The sequence below is a fragment of the Eumetopias jubatus genome, unplaced genomic scaffold (genome assembly GCF_037043125.1).
Source record: "Eumetopias jubatus isolate StellerSeaLion01/CBP00866 unplaced genomic scaffold, mEumJub1_p1.0 scaffold_13, whole genome shotgun sequence".
Lineage (NCBI taxonomy): Eukaryota > Metazoa > Chordata > Mammalia > Carnivora > Otariidae > Eumetopias > Eumetopias jubatus.
In genome coordinates, this window is record NW_028274819.1 from 62,108,746 (window position 1) to 62,134,771 (window position 26,026).

The 26,026-nt window shown below is 37.9% G+C and overlaps 1 pseudogene; it reads right to left on the reverse strand.

Moving 5' to 3' along the window:
• Positions 1 to 941: 941 nt before the first annotated feature.
• Positions 942 to 17,694, reverse strand: LOC114218600 (small kinetochore-associated protein pseudogene; annotated as a pseudogene).
• Between the last annotated feature and the right edge of the window lie 8,332 nt (positions 17,695 to 26,026).

A 26,026-nucleotide genomic window follows, 5' to 3' on the forward strand; every position in this document is an offset into this window, starting at 1 on the left:
GAACTGTAATTTCTAAGGTGGGCTCTGGAATCAAATTTTATTTTGAAATCTGAAGAATTAAACCAAATTAAAAATCTATTCTTACTTTATGTGCTCTGAATTTACAAAGGTATTTTTATTTTTTAATTTTTTTTTAGGTTAAAAGCTCCAAGGTGTACTATTTCAGGTAGATGTTATTGCTATTTATACCTTCACCCCATTTATTAAGCCATTTCAATAACTTCACGTTCATTAATTTACAATGAGGTCTAGAGCCCAACTAGGATGAGACAGAATGTGTTCCAAGTTAGAAGGGGACAGCATCGCTTCTCACTGATGTCTCCCGTGGAGCCTCTGCACTCCAACTGCACAATTAAGGTTTTCTTCCTACACATCTGAATGTGACTTTTGGGATCCTCTGGCTGTGGCTGGTTTAGTCTCCTGATTCTAATGGCCTGCCGCTTTGTTGCCTAGAAGGTCGATCCAAACTTCCCTACCCCCCCAGCCCTTGTCGGCCTTGATTATGTGTGTGTGAGGTTTGGGGGAACCCACCAGTCCGAGGGTGGCGTTTGCTTGCCTGAAGGAGGAAGCGCCATTCTAGTATAGACTGTCCTTAATCCTACTGCAGCAAATGTCTCCATTCTGCAGACGGTGAGTCCTAGAAGGTCATGGCCAAGAAGCAGATGTCCTGAGTGGCTTCCCCTGTGGGAGCCATCTGGTCACTTGCTTTTTATCACATTTCTTTCTTTTTTTTTTTTAATTTTTTAATTTTTTTAAAGATTTTATTTATTTATTTGAGAGAGCAAGAGAGAGAGAGAGCACATGAGAGGGGGGAGGGTCAGAGGGAGAAGCAGACTCCCCGCTGAGCAGGGAGCCCGATGCGGGACTCGATCCCAGGACTCCAGGATCATGACCTGAGCTGAAGGCAGTCGCTTAACCAACTGAGCTACCCAGGCGCCCTATCACATTTCTAATAGCTGCTCCATTTCCTCCAGGGCTGCTGTAAAATCATTTACTTGACTGTTACAAATGTCTGCTGTTCTAGGAACCAGGCCCTCTCTTCTTCTTTCATCTTCAACTTGACTTTTAAGGCCTATAACTCCTCCATCTGCTTTTTGGCCATTTCGTTAAAAAACTTCAGCTCATCTTGCAACATAGAGTCCATGTGATCTGCAGTGGATTCCCGCTGTGATGCCAGGGTCTCACTGCCTAAAACTGGGTTGAGGCCCTTGCTCTCCAAAATTGCCAAGCAGTTGTCTTGAAACTTCTCCAGCAGCTCCACCTTCTGGGTCAGGTCCTTCAGTTCTCCCTGTGTTTCAGTCAACTTCTGGTACAGCTGCTTGTTGATGGCCTGTAAGAGCTGGTTCTTATCCTTGAGCTCTTCCTCTGATTTCTGCTTACTCAGCGGTCTGTAGCGCTTTCTGACGTTCTTCCTCAGGGCGGTGTCTGCAGCTTTTACCTGCCCATTCTCTCCTCTCGGTTTGGTGATTTTTGTAACATCGTTCTCTGAACCTCCTGAATGAAGTCTGGAAACATCCACTTCTTTGGACTTAACGGGTAATAGGCTCTTAGAAGTGGCTCGAGTTTGTGTGTCTGCCGGCAGGCCGCCACTCTGCACAGCAGGGGGTTGCAGAGTGTATACTGTCATAACCACGCTGGTCATCACAACGAGGCAGCTCAGCTGGGTCCCAGGCTCCTGCAGCTCCTGCCCGCAGCCCTCCTTGCCCTGGTTCTACAAAGGTATTTTTAAAATATCTGTTTATTTATGTTTCAACTCTTGAGGAACTATACTTGTCAGTAGGAGTATGGAATTTCATGAGAAAACTACTTTCACTGACAAATGTTCAGTAAGTGTCCAAAGAGAAATTTGTATCATAGTTAGATCATAGATCTAGAACTGGGTCCAGAGGATTGAAGAAGCCTATAGGGAATAATCACTATGTTGTAGGCATTGTACTAAGTAATTTACATTAATTATTTAACTTAATATTTACAAGACACTGACAAGTTACTCTTGCTTTATACATGAGAAAATTGAGAATCACAGAAAACAAGTTATGTATCTGTTGTCTAGTTAGGAGAAAGTGGTAAAACTGAACTTAGAAGCTATGTGTCTGCCTAAAGCTAAAGCATACTACTCCCAGGGCATTGCTCTGCTTATATTTATGGCAGGATCATCCCAGGACAAACTATGACTCATAAAACACAGCCAAAAAATAAAAAGAACAGGCTTTGGACTCAGATAGATCTAAATTTAGTGTTCAAGTCAGATAATACCAAGTCCTAACTGAAAAAGTATTTAACCTCTTGAACTTCAGTTTTCTTATCTGTGAAATGGGTGTAATATTATCTACTACATAGGCTTGTTGTGAAGGTCAAGTAAATTCATTGTTTCTATGAAGTTCCCCATTCTTTCTCCAAGTAGATGGACTTTCTTTCCTTGGTGAACCTTATATTATTATGACATTTATCCACTGACCTTTAATATTTATACCCAGCATAACATGTAGCATTCTTGCAGATCTGACTCATTATTAAAATAGTAACAATTATTTAATTTCGAAATTATTCTGTTAACTTACTCAACAATAAATGCATAGGTTGGGTAAGAGCTCTGAAAGGTTTGTTTTTGCTTTTATTCTTTTTTACCTTCATAAAGCACACAGATAATTAATTCACAAAGAACCAAACAATTTCAGGTAATGATAAATGTTATAAAGGAAAAAAATAAAATAGGGTAAATGGCTGAAGAAGATATGTTTTACATAGGCCACTCAGTGACCGCTCTTCTGAGGAGACCCTTGAGAAAAGACTTAAATGAAGGCAAAGTCTGCCAAGCCTGATTCAGGAAAACACTGCACCAGGCAGAGGGAAGAGCAGATGTAAAACTCTGTGTGATGCAAGTGCTAGAGAGAAGCTAGAGAGAAGAGAGTAGGAGATGACATTCAGAAGACAGGAGGGTTCACACTTAGTTGTTTGGACTGTAATCTAAATGTTATGGGAATCTAAAATCTATAAAGAACATATCAAACTCAACACCCAAGAAACAAATAATCCAGTTAAGGAATGGGCTGAAGACATGAATAGACATTTCTCCAAAGAAGACATCCAGATGGCCAACAGACACATGAAAAGATGCTCAGCATCACTCATCATCAGAGAAATGCAAATCAAAATCACGAGGAGTTACCAACTTACACCTGTCAAAATGGCTAAAATTATCAATGGGAAACAACAGCTATTGGTGAGGACATAGTGAAATGTCCTCACCAGTGTAAAAACCTTCTTACACTGTTGGTGGGAATGCAAACTGGTGCAGCCACTCTGGAAAAGAGTATGGAGGTTCCTCAAAAAGTTAAAAATGGAGCTACCCTATGACCCAGCAATTGCACTACTAGGTATTTACCCAAAGGCTACAAAAATACAGATGTTTATAGCAGCATTAGCAATGACAGCCAGATTATGGAAAGAGCCCAAACATGGACTCACATACACACACACACACACACACACACACACACAAACATACACACACACATAGTGAAATATTACTCAGCCATCAAAAGAATGAAATGTTGCCATTTTCAACAACACAGGTGGAGCGAGAGTGTATTATGCTAAGTGAAATAAGTCAGTCAGAGAAAGACAAATACCATATTATTTCACTCATGTGGAATTTAAGAAACAAATAGATGAACATAGGGGAGAGGAAAAAAAAAATGAGGGAGGCAAACCATAAGAGACTCTTAACTATAGAGAATAAAACTGAGGGTTGCTGGAGGGGAAGTGGGTGGGGGATGGGCTAAATGGGTGATGGGTATTAAGGAGGACATTTGTGATGAGCACTGGGTGTTTTATGTAAGTGACGGATCACTGAATTCTACTCCTGAAACCAATACAACACTATATGTTAACTAACTAGAATTTAAATAAAAACTTAAAAAAATGTTATGGAAATCCATGGGAGAGTTTTGAGTAGTAAGAGGAATGATTTAAGTTGTATTTTCAAAAGATCCTTTCCCACTATTTCCTGGGGGACAAGGGGGGAGGAGGGAGGTCAGTGAGGAAGTTACATTGCTCTTGTTGAGGACAGATGGAATTGTGGATTGGTTTATGGACCAAGGGTAATGAGTAGTGCTCTGATTTGGGAAACATTTTGTAGGTAAATAATAGGACTTTTTGCTGGATTGGATATAGGATTTCAAATGTGTAATTTTTTTGTTAAAAGAGCTATTGATCTCATTGTATCTATAGCAACAAATGAAAAATTTATGAAAGCAACACATAGCTAACTATGACTCAATGAAAGTTTATGAAAAATAAAATTTTTGTTAAAACCTGACCCTGTGATAGATGCAGAACCACATATACTGCTTATAAATAGCTGAAATGCCAAGGTTAAGATGCCTAACATTTGTAAATTGAGTGCAATAAGAGCATTGTCATGATGCTTTGAGAGGTGGTTTATCACGTTCCTGTACATTTCCTAAACTCACACTCCATCTCCCGCTATTCTTTGATACGATCAATGGACATTTTTTTCTATCTTCAGTAAAGTGATATACTAATGCTGTTTGAAGCCCCTTTCCCTCTTCCTATCAGATTGCTGGGCAGACTAAGTACTTCCTAAAAATGAATGCAAACATCTACATGCTAGCCAGGGTGTTTAAGTTTTTGTTTTTGTTTTTGCTTTTTATATATACCACACACTTGCTTAGCAATTGGCTACAGTGATCACACAAAGTTTATGTTCATCATTATCTTGAAAGGAAACACTTTTTAAAAAGATTTTATTTATTTATTTGACAGAGAGCGAGAGAACACAAGCAGGGGGAATGGTAGAGGGAGAGGGAGAAGCAGGCTTCCCGCTGAGCAGGGAGCCTGATGTGGGGTTGGATCCCAGGACCCTGGGATTATGACCTGAGCTGAAGGCAGATGCTTAACCCTCTGAGCCACCCAAGCACCCCAGAAAAACTCTTAAATAAACAGATGGAAGATGATTATGTGATGTTACTCCAGCCCCCTTCTCTTCCTAGGGGACTGGGGCTATTTCCTGGTATGTTGGGGCTGGTCAGTGTGTTCCAGCCTGTGAGTCTGTGGAGTAGCTATGGTGGCAGCAGATACTGTGCCTGGATTGATAGCTGTGCCTAACATAGGATCTCTGGAGCTACCCTTGGCTCCCAAGGAATTGGCTGCTACTTTGTATGCCTTTGTCTGTTGTGGTCAGCTTATTGTAGCTGTTGTTCATTGCCAATAATCAGTTTGATCACCGTATCCAGGCAGGCAGAGTGTCTTCACATGTATGCTATGCTCAGACCACGGTAAATTAGTCCAGAGGTTTCATGGCAGGGTGGAAACAGAGGTTGGGATGGAGGGATTATTGGCTCCTTGTAGGAACTGGGGTTTCCTAATACCAGAAGTTTCCATCTGGTTTTATGGAGCCTACCTTTTAAAAGGTTACCATTGAAGTCCTGAGGGTGGGAGAATCAACACACACTCTTCCCCACCACCATCCAGTTACTCCTTTCAAACTTAGATGTCACACAGGTAAGGAATTGGAGGTTGTCTGACATTACAGATGTGGACTGTCCATCTGTCCAGATTACAGCCTGGCTGATAGGACACTCCCTTTCTCTCCATGGCCCTCTCCAAAGCTTCTTACAGAATCCACAGTCTTGTCATGATCAAGGGCCCCTGAGGACTGTATTTTCCCAAACTCAATACTTTCCTTCCTCCAAATACAGTGCACTGCCAGAGGCAGCATGTGGAATCAGAACGTTGGAGTCGGCCATCCCGGATGATTTAATTTACCTTGGGTAAGTGACTTAACTCCTGTGATGCTCAATTTCCTCATTTTTGAAACAGGTATGTCATTATTTCTGTCTTCACAGGGCTCTTATAAAGAGTAAATCCACTCAAGCATATAACTCACTTAGCTCATGTCTGGCATAGTGTTGATGTTCAACAAATTATGGACATTATCTTCTTCTTCTGATTAAAAAATGATTTGGTGTACTTTTCCTAAGTGCACTATGTAATTTTCATGACAGCACTATATGCATCTGTTCCTACTGGTGGAATAAACAAATGAAAACCAAGTCCCTGAGAACCTTGAGCAAACAGTCAATAATATCATTTAAATTTAGGAAACGTGCCTAAGAAATTTAAAAAGACGTATTTATACTAATGTTTCTCCTTTTGATAATGAGCCTTATGAGCAAAGTGACTATAGCTTATTTATATTTGAATACATTCAAAACTTACTCATAAGTCACACTTTAAATATCCTTCAAAGATTGTATGAGGCCACGAATAAATTCACTTTTGTTCCTTAACCTAACTGCAGGTCCTAAATAGCAGCAAGAGTATTTTCTCAGACAATTTGAATTAGTGCTTATATTTAATGTTTTAAATTTATTTTTTGAGGTATAATTGGCATATAACATTATATTAGTTTCAGGAATATAGCAATGACTTGATATTTGGGTATATTGCAAAGTGATCATCACAATCAATCTAGTTAATATTGATCACTATAAATAATTACAAAGAATTTTTTTTCTTTTATGAGGACTTTTAAGATTTACTCTCTTAAGCAATTTTCAGAACTTTCAAATACGTAATATAGCATTACTAACTGTAGTCCCCATGCTGTAATTTTATCCCTCTGATTTATTCATTTTATAACCAGAAGTTTGTACCTTTTGACTCCCTTCACCCATTTCACTCACCCCTACCCCCACTTCTGGCAACCACAAATCTGTTCTCTGTATCTACAAGCTTGTATTGTTTGTTTAGATTCCACATATAAATGAACTCATATGGCATTTGTCTTTCTCTGTCTGACTTATTTCACTTAGCATAACACCCTCAAAGTCCATCCATGTTGTTGCAAATGGCAAGATTTTGGAGTTTTTTTTTTTATGGTTGAATTATACTCCTGTGTGTCTGTGTATAACCACATTCTCTTTATTTTCTTTATCCCTTCATCATCTATAGTGCATATATTTTAAAATTATTTTTGGAAGTGTTAGCTGACACATACAAACTCTTTTTTTTTTTATTTTTTTATTGTTATGTTAATCACCATATATTACATCATTAGTTTTTGGTGCAGTGTTCCATGATTCATTGTTTGTTCATAACACCCAGTGCTCCATGCAGAACGTGCCCTCCTCAATACCCATCACCAGGCTAACCCATCCCCCCACCCCTCCCCTCTAGAACCCTCAGTTTGTTTTTCAGAGTCCATCATCTCTCATGGTTCGTCTCCCCCTCTGACATACTCCCCTTTTCTTCCTCTCCTGTTATCTTCTTCTTTCTCTTTTTTCTTAAAATATGTTGCGTTATTTGTTTCAGAAGTACAGAACTGTGATTCAACAGTCTTGCACAATTCACAGCGCTCACCGTAGCACATACCCTCCCCAATGCTATCACCCAGCCACCCCATCCCTCCCACCCCCAACCACTCCAGTAACACTCAGTTTCTTTCCTGAGATTAAGAATTCCTCATATCAGTGAGGTCATGTGATACATGTCTTTCTCTGATTGACTTATTTCACTCAGCATAACACCCTCCAGTTCCATCCACGTCGTTGCAAATGGCAAGATCTCATTCCTTTTGATGGCTGCATAATATTCCATTGTGTATATATACCACTTCTTCTTTATCCATTCATCTGTTGATGGGCATCTTGGCTCTTTCCACAGTTTGGCTATGGTGGACATTGCTGCTATAAACATTGGGGTACACGTACCCCTTCGGGTACCTACATTTGTATCTTTGTGGTAAATACCCAGTAGTGCAATTGCTGGATCGAACGGTAGCTCTAATTTCAACTGTTTGAGGAACCTCCATACTGTTTTCCAGAGGGGTTGCACCAGTTTGCATTCCCACCAACAGTGTTGGAGGGTTCCCCTTTCTCCACATCCCCGCCAACATCTGTCGTTCCCTGACTTGTTAATTTTAGCCATTCTGACGGGTGTGAGGTGGTATCTCATTGAGGTTTTGATTTGGATTTCCCTGATGCCGAGCGATGTTGAGCACTTTTTCATGTGCCTGTTGGCCATTTGGATGTCTTCTTTGGAGAAAAGTCTGTTCATGTCTTCTGCCCATTTCTTGATTGGATTATTTGTTCTTTGGGTGTTGAGTTTGATAAGTTCTTTATAGATTTTGTATAGTAGCCATTTATCTGATATGTCATTTGTAAATATTTTCTCCCATTCTGTCGGTTGTCTTTTGGTTTTGTGGACTGTTTCTTTTGCTGTGCAAAAGCTTTTTATCTTGATGAAATCCCAATAGTTCATTTTTGCCCTGGCTTCCCGTGCCTTTGGCGATGTTTCTAGGAAGAAGTTGCTGCGGCTAAGGTCGAAAAGGTTGCTACCTGTGTTCTCCTTTAGGATTTGGATGGACTCCTGTCTCACGTTTAGGTCTTTCAACCATTTGGAGTCTATTTTTGTGTGTGGTGTAAGGAAATCGTCCAGTTTCATTCTTCTGCATGTGGCTGTCCAATATTCCCAACACAATTTGTTGAAGAGACTGTCTCTTTTCCATTGGACATTCTTTCCTGCTTTGTCAAAGATAAGTTGACCATAGAGTTGAGGGTCCATTTCTGGGCTCTCGATTCTGTTCCATTGATCTATGTGTCTGTTTCTGTGCCAGTACCATACTGTCTTGATGATGACAGCTTTGTAATAGAGCTGGAAGTCCGGAATTGTGATGCCGCCAGCTTTGCTTTTCTTTTTCAGTATTCCTCTGGCTATTCTGGGTCTCTTCTGGTTCCATACAAATTTTAGGATTATTTGTTCCATTTCTTTGAAAAAAGTGGATGGTATTTTGATGGGGATTGCATTGAATGTGTAGATTGCTCTAGGTAGCATTGACATCTTCACAATGTTGATTCTCCCAATCCATGAGCATGGAACGTTTTTCCATTTCTTTGTGTCTTCTTCAATTTCTTTCATGAGTATTTTATAGTTTTCTGAGTATAGATCCTTTGCCTCTTTGGTTAGATTTATTCCTAGGTATCTAATGGTTTTGGGTGCAATTGTAAATGGGATCGACTCCTTGATTTGTCTCTCTTCTGTCTTGTTGTTGGTGTATAGGAATGCCACTGATTTCTGTGCATTGATTTTATATCCTGCTACTTTACTGAATTCCTGCATGAGTTCTAGCAGTTTTGGGGTGGAGTCTTTTGGGTTTTCCACATACAGTATCATATCATCTGCAAAGAGTGAGAGTTTGACTTCCTCTTTGCCGATTTGGATGCCTTTGATTTCTTTTTGTTGTCTAATTGCTGTGGCTAGGACTTCTAATACTATGTTGAATAGCAGTGGTGAGAGTGGACATCCCTGCCGCGTTCCTGACCTTAGGGGAAAGGCTCTCAGCCTTTCCCCATTGAGAATGATATTCGCTGTAGGTTTTTCATAGATGGCTTTTATGATATTGAGGTATGTACCCTCTATCCCTATACTCTGAAGAGTTTTGATCAAGAAAGGATGCTGTACTTTGTCAAATGCTTTTTCTGCATCTATTGAGAGGATCATATGATTCTTGTTCTTTCTTTTGTTAATGTATTGTATCACATTGATTGATTTACGGATGTTGAACCAGCCTTGCAGCCCAGGGATAAATCCCACTTGGTCGTGGTGAATAATCCTTTTAATGTACTGTTGGATCCTATTGGCTAGTATTTTGGTGAGAATTTTTGCATCCATGTTCATCAAGGATATTGCTCTGTAATTCTCTTTTTTGATGGGGTCTTTGTCTGGTTTGGGATCAAGGTAATGCTGGCCTCATAAAATGAGTTTGGAAGTTTCCCTTCCATTTCTATTTTTTGGAACAGTTTCAGGAGAATAGGTATTAATTCTTCTTGAAATGTCTGATAGAATTCCCCTGGGAAGCCATCTGGCCCTGGGCTTTTGTTTGTTGGGAGATTTTTGATGACTGATTCAATTTCCTTAGTGGTTATAGGTCTGTTCAGGTTTTCTATTTCTTCCTGGTTCAATTTTGGTAGTTGATACATCTCTAGGAATGCACCCATTTCTTCCAGGTTATCTAATTTGCTGGCATAGAGTTGCTCATAATATGTTCTTATAATTGTTTGTATTTCTTTGGTGTTGGTTGTGATCTCTCCTCTTTCATTCATGATTTTGTTGATTTGGGTCATTTCTCTTTTCTTTTTGATCAGTCTGGCCAGGGGTTTATCAATCTTGTTAATTCTTTCAAAGAACCAGCTCCTAGTTTCGTTGATCTGTTCTACTGTTCTTTTGGTTTCTATTTCATTGATTTCTGCTCTGATCTTTATGATTTCTCTTCTCCTGCTGGGTTTAGGCTTTATTTGCTGTTCTTTCTCCAGCTCCTTTAGGTGTAGGGTTAGGTTGTGTATTTGAGACCTTTCTTGTTTCTTGAGGAAGGCTTGTATTGCTATATACTTTCCTCTCAGGACTGCCTTTGCTGTATCCCAAAGATTTTGAACAGTTGTGTTTTCATTTTCATTGGTTTCCATGAATTTTTTTAATTCTTCTTTAATTTCTTGGTTGACCCATTCATTCTTTAGGAGGATGCTCTTTAGCCTCCATGTATTTGAGTTCTTTCCGACTTTCCTCTTGTGGTTGAGTTCTAGTTTCAAAGCATTGTGGTCTGAAAATATGCAGGGAATGATCCCAATCTTTTGGTACCGATTGAGACCTGATTTGTGACCTAGGATGTGATCAATTCTGGAGAATGTTCCATGGGCACTAGAGAAGAATGTGTATTCCTTTGCTTTGGGATGGAATGTTCTGAATATGTCTGTGAAGTCCATTTGGTCCAGTGTGTCATTTAAAGTCTTTATTTCCTTGTTGATCTTTTGCTCAGATGATCTGTCCATTTCAGTCAGAGGGGTGTTAAAGTCCCCCACTATTATTGTATTGTTGTCAATGTGTTTCTTTGCTTTTGTTATTAATTGCCTTATATAATTGGCTGCTCCCATGTTCGGGGCATAGATATTTACAATTGTTAGATCTTCTTGTTGGATAGACCCTTTCAGTAGGATATAGTGTCCTTCCTCATCTCTTATTACAGTCTTTGTTTTAAAATCTAGTTTGTCTGATATAAGGATTGCCACGCCAGCTTTCTTTTGGTGTCCATTAGCATGGTAAATGGTTTTCCACCCCCTCACTTTCAATCTGAGGGTGTCTTTGGGTCTAAAATGAGTCTCTTGCAGACAGCATATTGATGGGTCTTGTTTTTTAATCCAGTCTGATAGCCTGTGTCTTTTGATTGGGGCATTTAGCCCATTTACATTCAGGGTAACTATTGAAAGGTATGAATTTAGTGCCATTGTATTACCTGTAAGGTGACTGTTAACTGTCTGTTGTCTGTGTTCGTTTCTGCTCTTTGCTGCTTTTAGGTTCTCTCTTTGCTTAGAGGACCCCTCTCAATATTTCTTGGAGGGCTGGTTTCGTGTTTGCAAATTCCTTTAGTTTTTGTTTGTTCTGGAAGCTTTTTATCTCTCCTTCTATTTTCAATGATAGCCTAGCTGGATATAGTATTCTTGGCTGCATATTTTTCTCGTTTAGTGCTCTGAAGATATCTTGCCAGTCCTTTCTGGCCTGCCAGGTCTCTGTGGATAGTCTGTTGCCAATCTAATGTTTCTACCATTGTAGGTTACATATCTCTTCTCCCGAGCTGCTTTCAGGATTTTCTCTTTGTCTCTGAGACTCGTAAGTTTTACTATTAGATGTCGGGGTGTTGACCTATTATTATTGATTTTGAGAGGGGTTCTCTGTGCCTCCTGGATTTTAATGCCTGTTTCCTTCCTCACATTAGGGAAGTTCTCCGCTATAATTTGCTCTAATATACTTCTGCCCCTCTCTCTCTCTCTTCTTCTTCTGGGATTCCAATTATTCTAATGTTGTTTCATCTTATCATATCACTTATCTCTCGAATTCTGCCCTCGTGATCCTGTAGTTGTTTCTCTTTTTCTCAGCCTCTTTATTTTCCATCATTTGGTCTTCTATATCGCTGATTCTCTCCTCTGCCTCATTTATCCTAGCATTTAGTGCCCCCATTTTTGATTGCACCTCATCAATAGCCTTTTTGATTTCGATTTGGTTAGATTTTAGTTCTTTTATTTCTCCAGAAAGGGTTTCTCTAATAACTTCCACGCTTTTTTCAAGCCCAGCTAGTATCTTTAAAGTCATGATTCTGAACTCTAGGGCCGACATCGTACTAATGTCCGTATTGAGTAGGTCCCTGGCTGACGGTACTACCTCTTGTTCTTTTTGCTGAGGTGATTTCTTTCGTCTTGTCATTTTGTCCAGAGGAGAATAGATGAATGAGAGAACAAAATGCTAACAGGTTTACAACGTCCCCAGCAAATACACTGTATACAAATCAGAAAAGACCTGAAACCAGGGGAAAAGAAAGGGAAAGAAAGAAAAAAGAAAGAGATAAAGAAAAAAAAAGATAAAAACAAAAACAAAACAATACAAAAAAGGCAGAATATGATCAAATATGATCAGGCTAGTGCATAGATCAGTGCCACACACTAGATTTTGGGCGTATTTTGGTCTGTTAGAAAAAAGTGCCTCCTAAAATTTTAAAGGAAGAAAGACATATATGTACAAAATAAGGGTTGATAGAATGAAGGGATGGAAGATGACTGTAAAGATGAAAATTATAAAAGATTTTATAAAAGGAGTTGGTAAGATAAGTTGTTTGAAAAAAGAAAGAAGATTTAAGAAAAAAAAAAAAAGGAAAAAGGGAGAGAATGTGATCAGGCAGGAGACTAGAACAAACCATATACTAGTGATTTAGGGTATATTTTGATCTGTTAGAAGAAACTGTACCTCAAAATTTTAAAGAGAGAACAACTTATATATATATGCCAAAAATAAGGGTAACTACTATGAAGGGATCAAATATGACTCTATAAATGAAAAATAAAAAAATTTTTTTTTTTTTAAAGGGATTTATAAGATGTTGGTTGAAAAAGGGAAAAAGAAAAATAAAAAAAAACAGTCAACAAAAATTAACTTTGATGAAATAATGAATCATGGTAAAAAAAAAAAAAAAAAAAGGCCATGAATCTATGTGCAGTATTCCCCTAGCGCTGGAATTCTCCTATTCTCCTTGATCGATCAACTTGGTCTTGGCTTGCTGGCTGTTTGTGTTGATCTTCTGGGGGAGGGGCCTGTTGCTGTGGTTTCCAAATGTCTTTGCCGGAGGCGGAATTGCCCCGCTCTTGTCAGTCCGGGCTAAGGAAGCTTCTCCGGTTTGCTCTCAGGAGCTTTGTTCCCTGCAAGCTCTCGGTACAGCTTTGGAGGACCAGGGCATAAATGGTGGCCTCCCAATCTCCACTCGGAGGAGCTGAGAACTCGGGGCCCCGCTCCTCAGTGTGCCCCCAGAGAAAAGCAGTCACTTCCGTGTCCCCGGTCTCCGGCCACACTCTGTGCTCACCCGGCCTGTGATCGAGCGTTGCTATCTCTGGCACCCGACCCCGCGCGGAGTCTCCAAACCCAGCAGATCCCTGCAGTGCGTTCCCGCACTGCTCCTCCCCGGGAAGGAAGGGGAGTCTCCCCAGATCTGCTGCTTGTTGGGTCCCTGCTGGGGGAGCCGTGCCCCGACTGGGCCGCAGATCACAGTTTATGGCAACCCCAAGCTGAGAGCCCGCGACTCTGCTCCGTATCTGCAGCCGGCTTCCCCGCTCTGATACCTGGGAGCTCTGGCGCACTCAGGCATCCCCGGTCTCTCTGTGACCCCAAGGGTCCTGAGACTACACTGTCCGGGAGGATTCCACCCCCCGCTTAGCCACTGCAGCGACGTCCCTCCGCCGAGCCAACTTCTAAAAGGTCCGATTTTGTGCTCCGCGGCTCTATCACTTGCCAGAAGCGGCCGGCGGAGGCCCCTCCCCCGCTGTCTATCCTCCCGAATATCGCCTCGGATTCACTTCTCCGCACGCCCTACCTTCCAGTAAGTGGTCGCTTCTCTGTTCAGAGAGTTGTTGCTACTCTCCTGTTTGATCTCCTGTTGAGTTCGTAGGTGTTCAGAATGGTTTGATCCCTATTCAGCTGAATTCCTGAGACCAGACGAAATCTAGGTCTCCTACTCCTCCACCATCTTGCTCCCTCCCCCACATACAAACTCTTAATACATGCCTTCCCTAATGCTGTGTGAGTTGGGTACTCTAGCTCTCTTTACAAACGATCTGTTTGTATGTGTGGTCATTGACAAACAGAGCGAACAATTTAAGTAATTACAAAATCTGCCTGTACAGGTTTTTAAATGTCGATTTTGGAAGAATCAACTTTCCTCAAAAAACTACTGTAATAGTTTGACACACTGTAATTTTAAAAACCCTGCTTGCCTTATGCCTGATGCTGTTCCCAGTACACTGCACTAACTAGCATAACTATAGAATGAGGCAGAGAAGAGATCAATCATTCTTGTACAAGAATGAGGGTGAAAAATCAGTAGCGATGGTGACATGTAATTGGCAAAAATTCAGCCACAGGCAAACAGGCTCAGATGAGAGCAAGGGCTAAACAACTGTGGCTGTCCTAGAAAGAAAATTTATTTAAGGAAAGACAAGGATTTCTGATGACCCAAAAGATACTTTTGTGCAAATGAGAAAAAAAAACATTTAAGTTATATTTTTTTCCTATCTTCAGCAGCTAGGCTCAGGAAACCTTTTCAGAATCTAAGAGTGGAACACTGGCTGTACATCCACACATGCCCAAACTTTAGCCTTCCCACACACACCCTGCTACTCCAAGGACACTCACAGCACTACTACAGAACATACTCTGTGCAATGCCACTCCCTGACTCAGGCTGAGATGACCGTGTCAGATTCAGAATTGGATGAAGGGAAAGAATTTGGCCTCAGAGACCAGTGGGTAGGTAGGAGAAAGCCATCTCAAGGTGTGTTTGGAACACAGTTGGGACATGGGCACAGCTGAACATAAATGGCTGCAGGGTAGGTCTAAGCAGGTAAGGTTTACATTGGTTTATTTATTGCTTCTCTACAATTTGGTATATCCATTAAAGATTTGAACAGCATAGCCCTGAGTTGTGCCTTCTTTGTATAGTATACAACTCGAACATCCAGACGTGACAGATATGCCTGTGAGAAAGCACAAGACATTTGCACACTTACAGCTGATGTCCAGTGCAAAAGCTACGCCCAGACACAAATATAGCATGGTTAAGATAAGAAAAAAAAAGGTCATCCAAGATTGATTAATAGACATATGTCTATTATCTAAGATGTGCCATTATATGAGAGCATGCATTTCTTCTGAAATTCTTTCCATTTCTATTTCCATTTTGGTATACTTGATGTAAATCAATTAACTATTTTGTCACATGGAATGTTAAAACTACACAGGGATTTAGAGATAATTAATGACATCCTGAAAGATTAAAGGGCTTGTGATGACAGCACGCAAACAGGAAAGCAGGACCAAACTCTTAGCTGCCTGATCACTGTATTGTTTTAAATATGCATCTTTATCAATCATTTAAAGAAAAAATAAATGTTAATCAATTTTATGCATGAGTTGAAATAATTATTTTGCTTTTTGCTAGCCATGCCTTTTATCTTCCTGCTTCACTTTAGCTTTCACACTGCTATTGCTGTGATCATTCTAAAGCAGAAATAACAGAAATAGGATCATGCAAATCTCCTGCATGGAATATTAATCTGTTTTTGTTCTGTGTGTATTGATTTATTCATTTCTTCAAAACATATCTGTCATGTATAAGAAAGATGCTGGTTTGGGGCACCTGGGTGACTCAGTCGTTGGGCGTCTGCCTTCAGCTCAGGTCATGGTTCCAGGGTCCTGGGATCGAGCCCTGCATCGGGCTCCCTGCTCCGCAGAAGCCTGCTTCTCCCTCTCCCACTCCCCCTGCTTGTGTTCCCTCTCTCGCTGTGTCCCTCTCGGTCAAATAAATAAAATCTTTAATAAAAAAAAAAGAAAGATGCTGGTTAGACTGTAATGAAAATACACATGGTCTCCAACTTTATGGTGTATCTGGTGAGAGACTATATGTCTTTATGGCAAACAAGCAAACACCATACAGATAAATACATAATTATAAATGTTGCTTAGTGATAAAAAAAAAAAAAAAACAACAACCTCCTCCTCTGACAAACCTGTAGGTAGAACTTACCATGGTCTACCCAGGGCTCTCACATGCTTTGTACAGATTCCAGTTACCACTGGGTACTTTGCTGATTTATTTAATTTGTTTGCACCAGTTGACTATGAATTCAATGAGAATAAGAACTATGTTTTACTCATTTGTCTAAATGAATGAATGAATTAATGAGTTAAAATCCTCAAGTCACAAAAAAGTCACAAGGGAGTTCATGACAAATTTGGAACTAGAACCCAGAACTCTAGATTCCCAACCTAGATCCAGTTGGCATTCTAAACACACAAACTGGGTATAACTTTATGATATGACATGCTATCAGAAAGACAAAGACAATTTATCCAGAGTTTGAAGAGAGAGATAATATTGGTTCTCTCCATGTAATCTAGGAAAATGCGTTTGGAAAATGACATTCAATTTAGAGCACTGCCGAACTGCATAAACATGAGGACACAGAAAAGAAAAACAGAACGTGTTAGGCAAATGAACAAGTTGGCTTAGCAAAGAATCCCAAGGATTCACACCTGAATTGGCTACTCGACATGAAGGAAGAGAACAGTGCAGTGCATAAACAAGAGAATGAAATACTGGATGTTTTATCAAAGGAAGAAATAAAATCAAATTTCAAACCAAAGTTTATTACCACTAATTGTTATAATAAGTAAGTAACATACAGTAGCTATAGTTTTTAAAACATTTTTATATTCACTGCTTCAAAACTGCATAGTAAGATAAGGTTAACTTGTATTATGATCTCCATTTAACAGCTTGGGGAAAGGGGTCTGACTTACCAGAATCATACAGCTAGAGTTAGAGTTATATATGAATCATCTTTAGGAGAGTGTGTTCACTGCTACATCACAATGGGATCAACCATCTGTAAGTTCATGCATGGTGGACTAAACATGAGAAAAATATCCAGGAGTGAGAGGTCCTGACTTTGGGGCCTGATCATTTTTCTGAGATATGTCAATGTATGTCCCAGTGTAAAATATTGGTCCATCTTACTTCAGACAAGAGATATGTATCTCAACAGTTCTGCATAAATCTAGGTGGATTTTTTTTGGTAAATTATATTGTATTATAAATGTATTGACACCTTACAATTAAGAGGAAACTTAACATAAAAACTTTTGCAACATAATCATATAATTAAAATAATTATTCAATTTTGTAGTGCAGGCATCTTGTAACCTCCACATGGTAAAAAGCAGGAGCAACTTTGATTCATGTTATTTTCATATCACTTTTATATCCCACCATTCAAGAAAACCTTATCTCGCTTTGCTGCCTTCCCATTTGTACCTTCATGTTCTTTCCCTCTTTGTCTTTTCATGGATTTCTCCATGTCAGTAATCATAGGATTCTTATTCTTCTGTCATTAACTATTTAAAATTCTGCATCTTTCCCAGAAAATAATTTTAATGATTTCAAAAAGAGAGAGGACATCATAGTGTCCACCCTGGGTGCTGATCTTTGGCTCCAACACAAGATGGAGGATACAGTTCTGACTAGTTCGGAGGACTGGCGAATGGAGTTGTCATATCCAATACCCATATCAACTGGTGACATGACCTTGAGCAAATTCAATCATGTTTTGTACTTCCTTAGGGGTGGTTTTCTTAACCTTCCAGAGCAGAAGAAGTTTGAGCGTTGATGTAAATAACCTTGGGTCAGCAGGAATTTTTCTGATTGATGTTCACACACTGAATCCCACCTCCAGGACAGGACCGGTTCTTTTGGCACTCAGTTGAAGGGATGAACAGGAGGTAACAAAGTTGTCATTATTTAAATTTCTATTATGAGACATAATCCTCTCTGTACCATGTCAGCACTGCTGGAATGAAGAGAGTTCTGCTTAGCAGGGTATTTGATTTGTAATGACAGCTGTCAGAGGGCTCTGCTAAGGATGCAGGACTGGAGAACAGTTTCCCGAGCCTTGTTTGCTTCAATTCCTTCCCCCTGATTTTAATTTGAAAGGGCAAATTCTAAATTGCGTTTCATGGTTCAGAGAAGACAGAAACAGAGCTCAATTATCTACATTTATCATTTGTACCATTTGGATAAACTGTCATATACTACACTACTAAAGCTCAAAGCAGAGATTTTAGTCTATTTTGCCATACTGAGTAGACTCCATCCTATTTAACACAGATCAGAGGAATCTGGTGCTATATGGATATCTTGGTTTCTTAAATTCCTTGGCACTTGACAAAGCTCAAGACCCATTTATATATTTTTCTGATTAAAATGTTGAGATCTGGTATTGAACTTCTTAGAGAATGACATAGCTGGAAGAAGATTTACAGAGACTTAATAGTGAGCAAAAAGAATATGGTACTAATGATCCTGAAACTTATAATCTAGGAAGAAAGTCACAAATAAATAAACATACACAATTATATATTCAATTTTACTGAATTAATTGATCTGAAGGGAAATATCTGGTGCCAGGTGAGAGTGTAACATGCAACTCTTTATAGGTGAATAATCATGTCATTTAATCGTAGTAATGTTGTTCAGATTGATTGATATCATGTCTATTCCGTAGATAAGGAAAGGTGGCTAAAAAAGGCTTGAGAAAAAAAATTAGCAAATCACCATGAGAACTGATCATCAAGGGAAGATCTTTCCTCAATCCCCAAGTTAGTGTTTCTTTTACTGTGAATTCCACTTCAACACTGTGATTTTTTTTTTTTAAATGTCATCCTGGCAAAGCTACAGTTCCCAGGCATTCAGGCACTAAGTTAAGTATTGCTATAAAGATATATTGTAGATGTGATTAAAGTCCATAATCAGTTGACTTTAGCTAAGGGAGATTATCCTAGATCATCTTGACGGGCTTGAATCAATCAATCAAAAGCCCTTAAAAGCAGAACAGTCCTCAAACAAAGGAATTCCACCTGAGAATAGTAGCTTCACCTTATGCCCCAGAGTTCCAGTTCCTTCCTGACAATCTGCTTTAAGGATTGCAGGTTTGCCTAGCAAGCCCCTCTAAGCACACAAGCCAATTCCTTGCAATAAATCTCTCAATATATATCTCTTCCTCATTCTTCTCTTGTTGAAGTCTTGGTTTAAACCCTCAAATTTGTACCTGATACAAAGGAAATGTAGATAGCTCTTCAAGTATCAGTACGATATTTTAGAAAGGAGTGAAAATAAATATTTAAATCATTTTTAGAAGAATTTTTAAAAGCTATTTTGAAGTGTTACATTTTTTCCCCTTTTTCAAAGACAGTTCTCCAAATTTCCATGGCACCAAATTGAAGAAAGGAGTGAAACAATGGATACACTTTTCTCTCACTGCCTTCGGAAAGGCATTCAACTGGAAAAAAGATGACTTGGTTTCAGGTCACAACCCTGTTACTTTCCAGTTCATCAGCTTTTGTGAACTTCACCTTTCTCAGCGTCAGATAAAGCTCATGATTGCTGTCCTGCTTACCTCTGGGCTTGCTGTGAGCCTTACAAAGATTACAGATGTGAAAGCACTCTGCTTAGCATTAATGCTTTTAACAAAACAAGGCGTAGAGCAACATGGCAGATTCAATTCTGATTCTGTTATTTGCTTGATCTGCAGCAATGCCTCAATAGTTTTGCATAGCATAGGGGCACAGATGCTTTCTTCTTATTATGACTTACATGGATGCAAATTGTAGGCAACAGAACAATGTTGGTATCATATGTCAAAGCACAATATATATATATTGTGTATATATATATAATATAAGGAGACAGAATAAAAAGGTTATAATCAAACTGCACAATCTATTCAGTCAACTTTCTCTCTGAAATATGTCTAATGTTATTTCCTGGAATTTGAAGCACTTGATGATTGAGATCAATCGAAATACATCTACCTCATGTAGGCATTACTTATAAAATTTTAGTAATAAAACAGTAAACACACAGGTACACACAGAAACATACAACACACAGTTTATTATGAATTAATTCTGGAATTCTACTCGCCTCTACTTTCTGAGATATATAAAGAATATTTTATATACATCTTTGCCCTGGCACTGAGAAACTTTTTGCATTGAGGTTTTATATTATTTTCTGATCAGGGAAACAAAGGGCTAGGTAACAATGGTCAATGAAATATTTTAGACCAGTAGTTTTTCTATGGCTTTCCTCTAATTTCCTCAAGGAAACAGGAAAAAAGAGATGTAGAAATGGTACACACAATTTTCAGAAAGCATTCTTACAAAATTAACAGCTAAAATTGTTAAAGTTCTTAAAATCAACAAACAAGCAGAAGGATATATTCTTCCCTACACTTTTTGTTGATGTGATGATTTTATATCCATTCATCTTAATAACCACATGTGTTAAGTAAACAAAATGTCATAGATGCTTTTGCTAATGAGAGAAAAGAGAGGAAGGGAAACTATGTGTCATACTCTTCTTCATTATTTTAATTTTTAATAATCCTAAAAAATGTAGATTAGAAGTTAAGTGGTTTGCCCAAGGTCAAGCTTACCAAAAAACCTTCTATTCCTGGGGTACCTGGTGCCTCAGTCAGTTAAGAGAGCGACTCTTGGACTCTTGATTTTGGTTCAGGTCATGATCTCAGGGTTGTGAGATCCAGGCCCAGGTAGGACTCCAGGATCAGCTCTGAGTCTGCTAGTTCTTCTCCCTCTGCTCCTCACTGCCCCCCCACCCCCTGCTCATGTGCACGCTCTCTCTCTCTCTCTCTCTATCTAAAATAAATAAATAAAATTTTAAAAACACTTCTATTCCAGATTCACAAGTCTTTCATCCAAAGAACTCATTACATGTAAAATGAACATACTATAGAGCTTAATATAAAAATAAACTATTCCAGTAGGTAGAGGTGAAGTCTTCAAAGCTATTCTCAGTAACATGCAGAATGAAACTTTTCTTGTTTTGAGACAGTCTTGTAAAATGGCACTTTGTTTTACATAACATTTTGGCTATCTTTTCCTAAATTAATTTGTTTAGATAAAGCTATATTTATACTTAAGCTCTCGGTATAAAATACATATTTCTTCTCTACCATAGGCTTGTTAAATATTGTTAAGTTAATTTTCATATCAATATTTGTATTTTTGATTATAAAATTAATACACACAATGTTCCAGACATCTAGAGTATAAACTATTTGTTCTTTATAAGTCAGGAACAAGATAAAACTGTTTGCTATGAGTGTTATTGTTTAACATTGTACAAAGAGTCCTGACTGATGCAACCAAACAAAAAAGCAATACAGATTCAAAAGGGAAAAAAAAACAATAATTATCTAAAGATACATCATAACCTATGATAGAACAATTGTTACAATCACAAATTTTCAGAAAGGTGACAGATACAAGGCTAACATTCAAAAATCACTTGCTCCTTTTTACCAGTAAATTCAAGTTGAAAATGAAAGAGAAAGATTTTTTTGAAAAAATAAGTTCATTCTAAAATTTGTATGGAAGAACAATAGTATTCTGATAGCAAAACAACTTGAGAAAGAATGGCGAGAGGGCTCATTTACCAGCTATTAAGACATTTAGAGCCAAAGTAAATTAAACAATTCCATGCAATTAAATCAAAAGAGAAATAAGCCATCATGTTAGAATAGGGGTCCAGCAAGTTACCTATGCTATTTTTTGGAATTTAGTTCATAACAGAGGTGGCATTAAAACTTAGTGTATCCATAAAGAATGGGTTATTTTGTAAAGGAATGTTGGAAATATCAGTCCATTGTTTAATAATAATGATGGTGATGATGATAATAATATAATCAATAACAGTACCTATGTGGTATCCAAAATGTGTCAGGCAATGATCTAAACACTGCAAATTTACTAACTCTCTTAATAAGACAGTCTTATAAGGTAGGCATTGTCTTTGTGCTTTACAGATCAGGAAACTGAGGCACAGACTAGCGTTAAGTAAATTACACAAAGGGACACATAAGTAACAGTCAAGATACAAACTCACTGGATTGGCTCTAAAGTCTTTTCTTATATCCATTATATTTTGCTACCTTTACAGGGGAAAAATTAATTATCTCTTGCTATATATACAAATAAATTCCAGATGGTTTAAAGTCATCTATGAAATTTAAATCTAAAAGTATTAAATGCAGTGGATTATACAAAGTAAATAGATTACCTACAGGGAATAGATATTCTGGATATATCTAGAATTCATAAGGAACACCTGGAAATCAGTGAGGAAAAGTCAATAAAAGCAATGCATATAGTCAAAGAATTGAAAACAGGCAATTTATCAACTGGAAAGCCTATATGCCTAATAAGAGTATTAAGAAATGCTCAGCCTCACTAGTAATTAGCAAATGTTTTAAAGATGAGATATTTACTTACGTGCATTAGACTGACAAAAATCAAAATGCTTTTTATTAGAACCAAGTACTCGCTAACGTGGGTTAAAAGTGATATAACCATTTAGAGAACAATCTGGAAAAACAAAATTAAATATGAGTCCTCATCCTGAGCTATTCTATTGCTGGATTTATCCACCCAAGACAACCTAGCCAACGGATCCAAAAAGACACTTGAAAATGCTCTTTGCATTGTTTGCTAGCAATAAGTTTTGGAGAAAACTTAAGAGACTTTACCAGAATAATAGATACCAGGAATTCTAAGGAGTAATCAGAAGGAGTGACCGAAGACTATATAGAGAAACAAATGGGAGTGGGAGATGCGGGCTTCTAGTTAGATGGTAGCTACACTTGTGTGTGTGTGTGTGTGTGTGTGTGTGTGTGTGTGTGTGTGTGCTGAATGACCAGTTGAACTGGTTAAATGGAAGTAAATATAATTTTGTCACTTTAACATATATTTAGAAAAGTAGAGAAAACATGAGGGAGTTAGAATATGTCTTTTATAGAGATTTAATTGGAATGCTGTTAAAAATTATTATTTCCATGTAATAGTCTCTAACATAATTTGGAAATCACACTTTCACATTTCAATAATGCTTTTTTGACTCATAGGAAGAAGGGCATTGATATATTGAACAAAAATTAATAAAATCTAATAAACTAAACCATCTTCTTGAAGAATAAGAGAATAAACTTTCAAATTAGCTCTTATATTCTAATTAATTTTATAGAAATATAAATTAGGGTATAGAAATATAAATTAGGGATCATTTCAATAATTGTGGAAGGACAATTCATAATGGAAGTAGTCTTCTGACATTTAAATTAGAAATTCCAATACTTATATGTACGTGTTTTAAATTTTATGCCTTGCTGTTCCTTTATGTCTGCTCTTAAATCTTTTTGATAAATTGTTCTGTTCCTTAACAAAAGAGAAAAACTATAAGAAAAACAACAAAAACACATTACTGAGGATGAAACTTTGAGAGTTTACAAATGAATGTTTGGATAATCTGATTATAAACATGAAGTCTCCTAACAGTGCTTGCGAGAATGCTCTCTAGCAGATAATATGCAGGAAAGACACTGGGCACTGGAACCCGAGATCTCTGGTTTAAACCCATGCTCTATTATTTGCAGGATGTGTGCTACTTGGCAAATGTCTTAGCCATTGAACTTCATAGATATTTTGCTTAGGATTAAATCAGATGGTGATTTCTTATAGTATACTTGTTGGTCATAGAATATAATCGGATAATGATGGTTAATAATAAAGGTAATGATTATAATGATGGAGTTGGAATTGATAATAATGAGGAGGATGGTAATGAATGGAAGCTTCATCATGTCCTTTTGCTAAGGACTTTCTGCCTCATTGTGAGTCAAATAATCAAACTGAACTATAAAGAAAGTATCATATAAATCTTCACAATTCCTTCCTATAGGACTTTCATCCCTTTTATTAATCAGAGAAGACATATATACTTGGGTCTATGAAAACTTAATTTCACACCCTTTAGAGGAAGGACCAGAACTGGCTTCATGGGCATGTGATCTGTGTACTTGCACTGGACACCATGTTCACAAGGTCTTTACCCCTTATTTTTTTAAGTTTTTATTTTAATCAGCTGGTGCTCATCACAACAAATGAACTCCTTAATCCCCATCACCCATTTCACCCAAACCCCCACCCACCTCCCCTCTGGTTGCCCCAGCTTATTCTCTATAGGTAAAAGTCTTTTTCTTGGTCTCACTCTCTTTCTCCTTCTCTCTCTCTTCACCTTTGCACATTTGTTTTGTTTCTTAAAGTCCACATGAGTGAAATGATATGGTATATGTCTTTCTCTGACTGACCTATTTCACTTAGCATATACTCTCTAGTTCCAACCATGTCATTGCAGGTGCAATATTTCATTCTCTTTTATGGCTGAATAATATTCCAGTGTGTGTGTGTGTGTGTGTGTGTGTGTGTGTGTGTGTGGTGTCTTCTTTATTTATTCATCAATCAATGGACATGGGCTGCTTCCATAATTTGGCTATTGTAAGTAATGCTGCTATAAACACAGGGGTGCATATATTCCTTTGAATTAGTATTTTTGTATTCTTTGGGTAAATAACCAGTAGTGTGATTCCTGGATCATAGGGTAATTCTATTTTTAACATTTTGAGGAACCTCAATACTGTTTTCCACAGTGGCTGCACCAGTTTACATTCCCACCAACAATTCAAGAGGAGTCCTTTATCTCCACATCCTCACCAACATCTGTTGTTTCTTGTGTTGTTGATTTCAGTCATTCTGATAGGTGTGAGGTGATATCTCACTGTAGTTTTGATTTGCATTTCCCTGATGATAAGTGATGATGAGTATCTTTTCATGTGTCTGTTGTCCATTTGCATGTCTTCTTTGGAGAAATGTCTGTTCAGGTCTTCTGCCCATTTTTAACTGGATTACTTGTTTTGGGGGGTGTTGAGTTTTATAAGTTCATGTATTTTGGATACTAATTCTTTATCAGATATGTCACAAGGTCTTTACTCTTGATTTAATGTTCTGTTGTGTCCATCTTGAAATTCTTAATTTTTAAATAAGGAAATCTACATTTTCATTTTGTGTTGGGCCCAGGAAGTTATGTAGCTAATCCTGGAAAGAATTAAACAGAGGAAGTAACCCATTGCTTTAAAATTTGTTGGTTGAAATTCAGAGCATACTTCCTAATAAAAAAAGAATAATGATATAACTTATTTTGTCCTAGAGCTTTAACATGCTCTGTAATCCATAAACATGTTAAACTATTGAATATGTCTTCCAGTTACTAGCTCTGTATTTTGGGATAAGTTTATTATCTGAGATTAACACCTCAATTTTTCGCTCTGCAAGTTGGGGACAATAATACTCATGTCAAAGATTTGTTCTAAGGATTAAATAGTAGTGTATTTAAAACTATTTTACTCATGACCTAGAATATGGAAATGACTCAGTGTTAAATATAATCATGTGTATATAAGGTTAGATAGGTTATATAAGGTTATATAAAAATGTTAAATAAGTTAACACTGGGGAGATGAACCATGAGAGACTATGGACTCTGAGAAACAAACTGAGGTTCTGGGTGGGGGGATGGGTTAGCCTGGTGGTGGGTATTAAAGAGGGCACATATTGAATGGAGCACTGGGTGTTATATGCAAACAATGAATCATGGAACACTACATCAAAAACTAATGATGTAATGTATGGTAATTAACATAACACAATAAAATTAAAAAAATAATTTACAATATAATTATTTATAAATAGATGTTTGGGAGCACAGTAATATATATATGATTTTAACAATTTCTTTAAAAGAATTACTGGAACTAGGTTTATAAACTTTTTTTTCAGTATTATGATTTCTTTATTGTCTTATTATGTTATTTTTTTTATTTTGAATTTATTTTATTTTTTATTATGTTAATCACCATACATTACAACTTTTGACACAGAAGTTTACTACCTTGCATTTGTCAAGTCTCTTTTTTGTCTACTACCTTATCCCCTAACTTTGAAGTTTC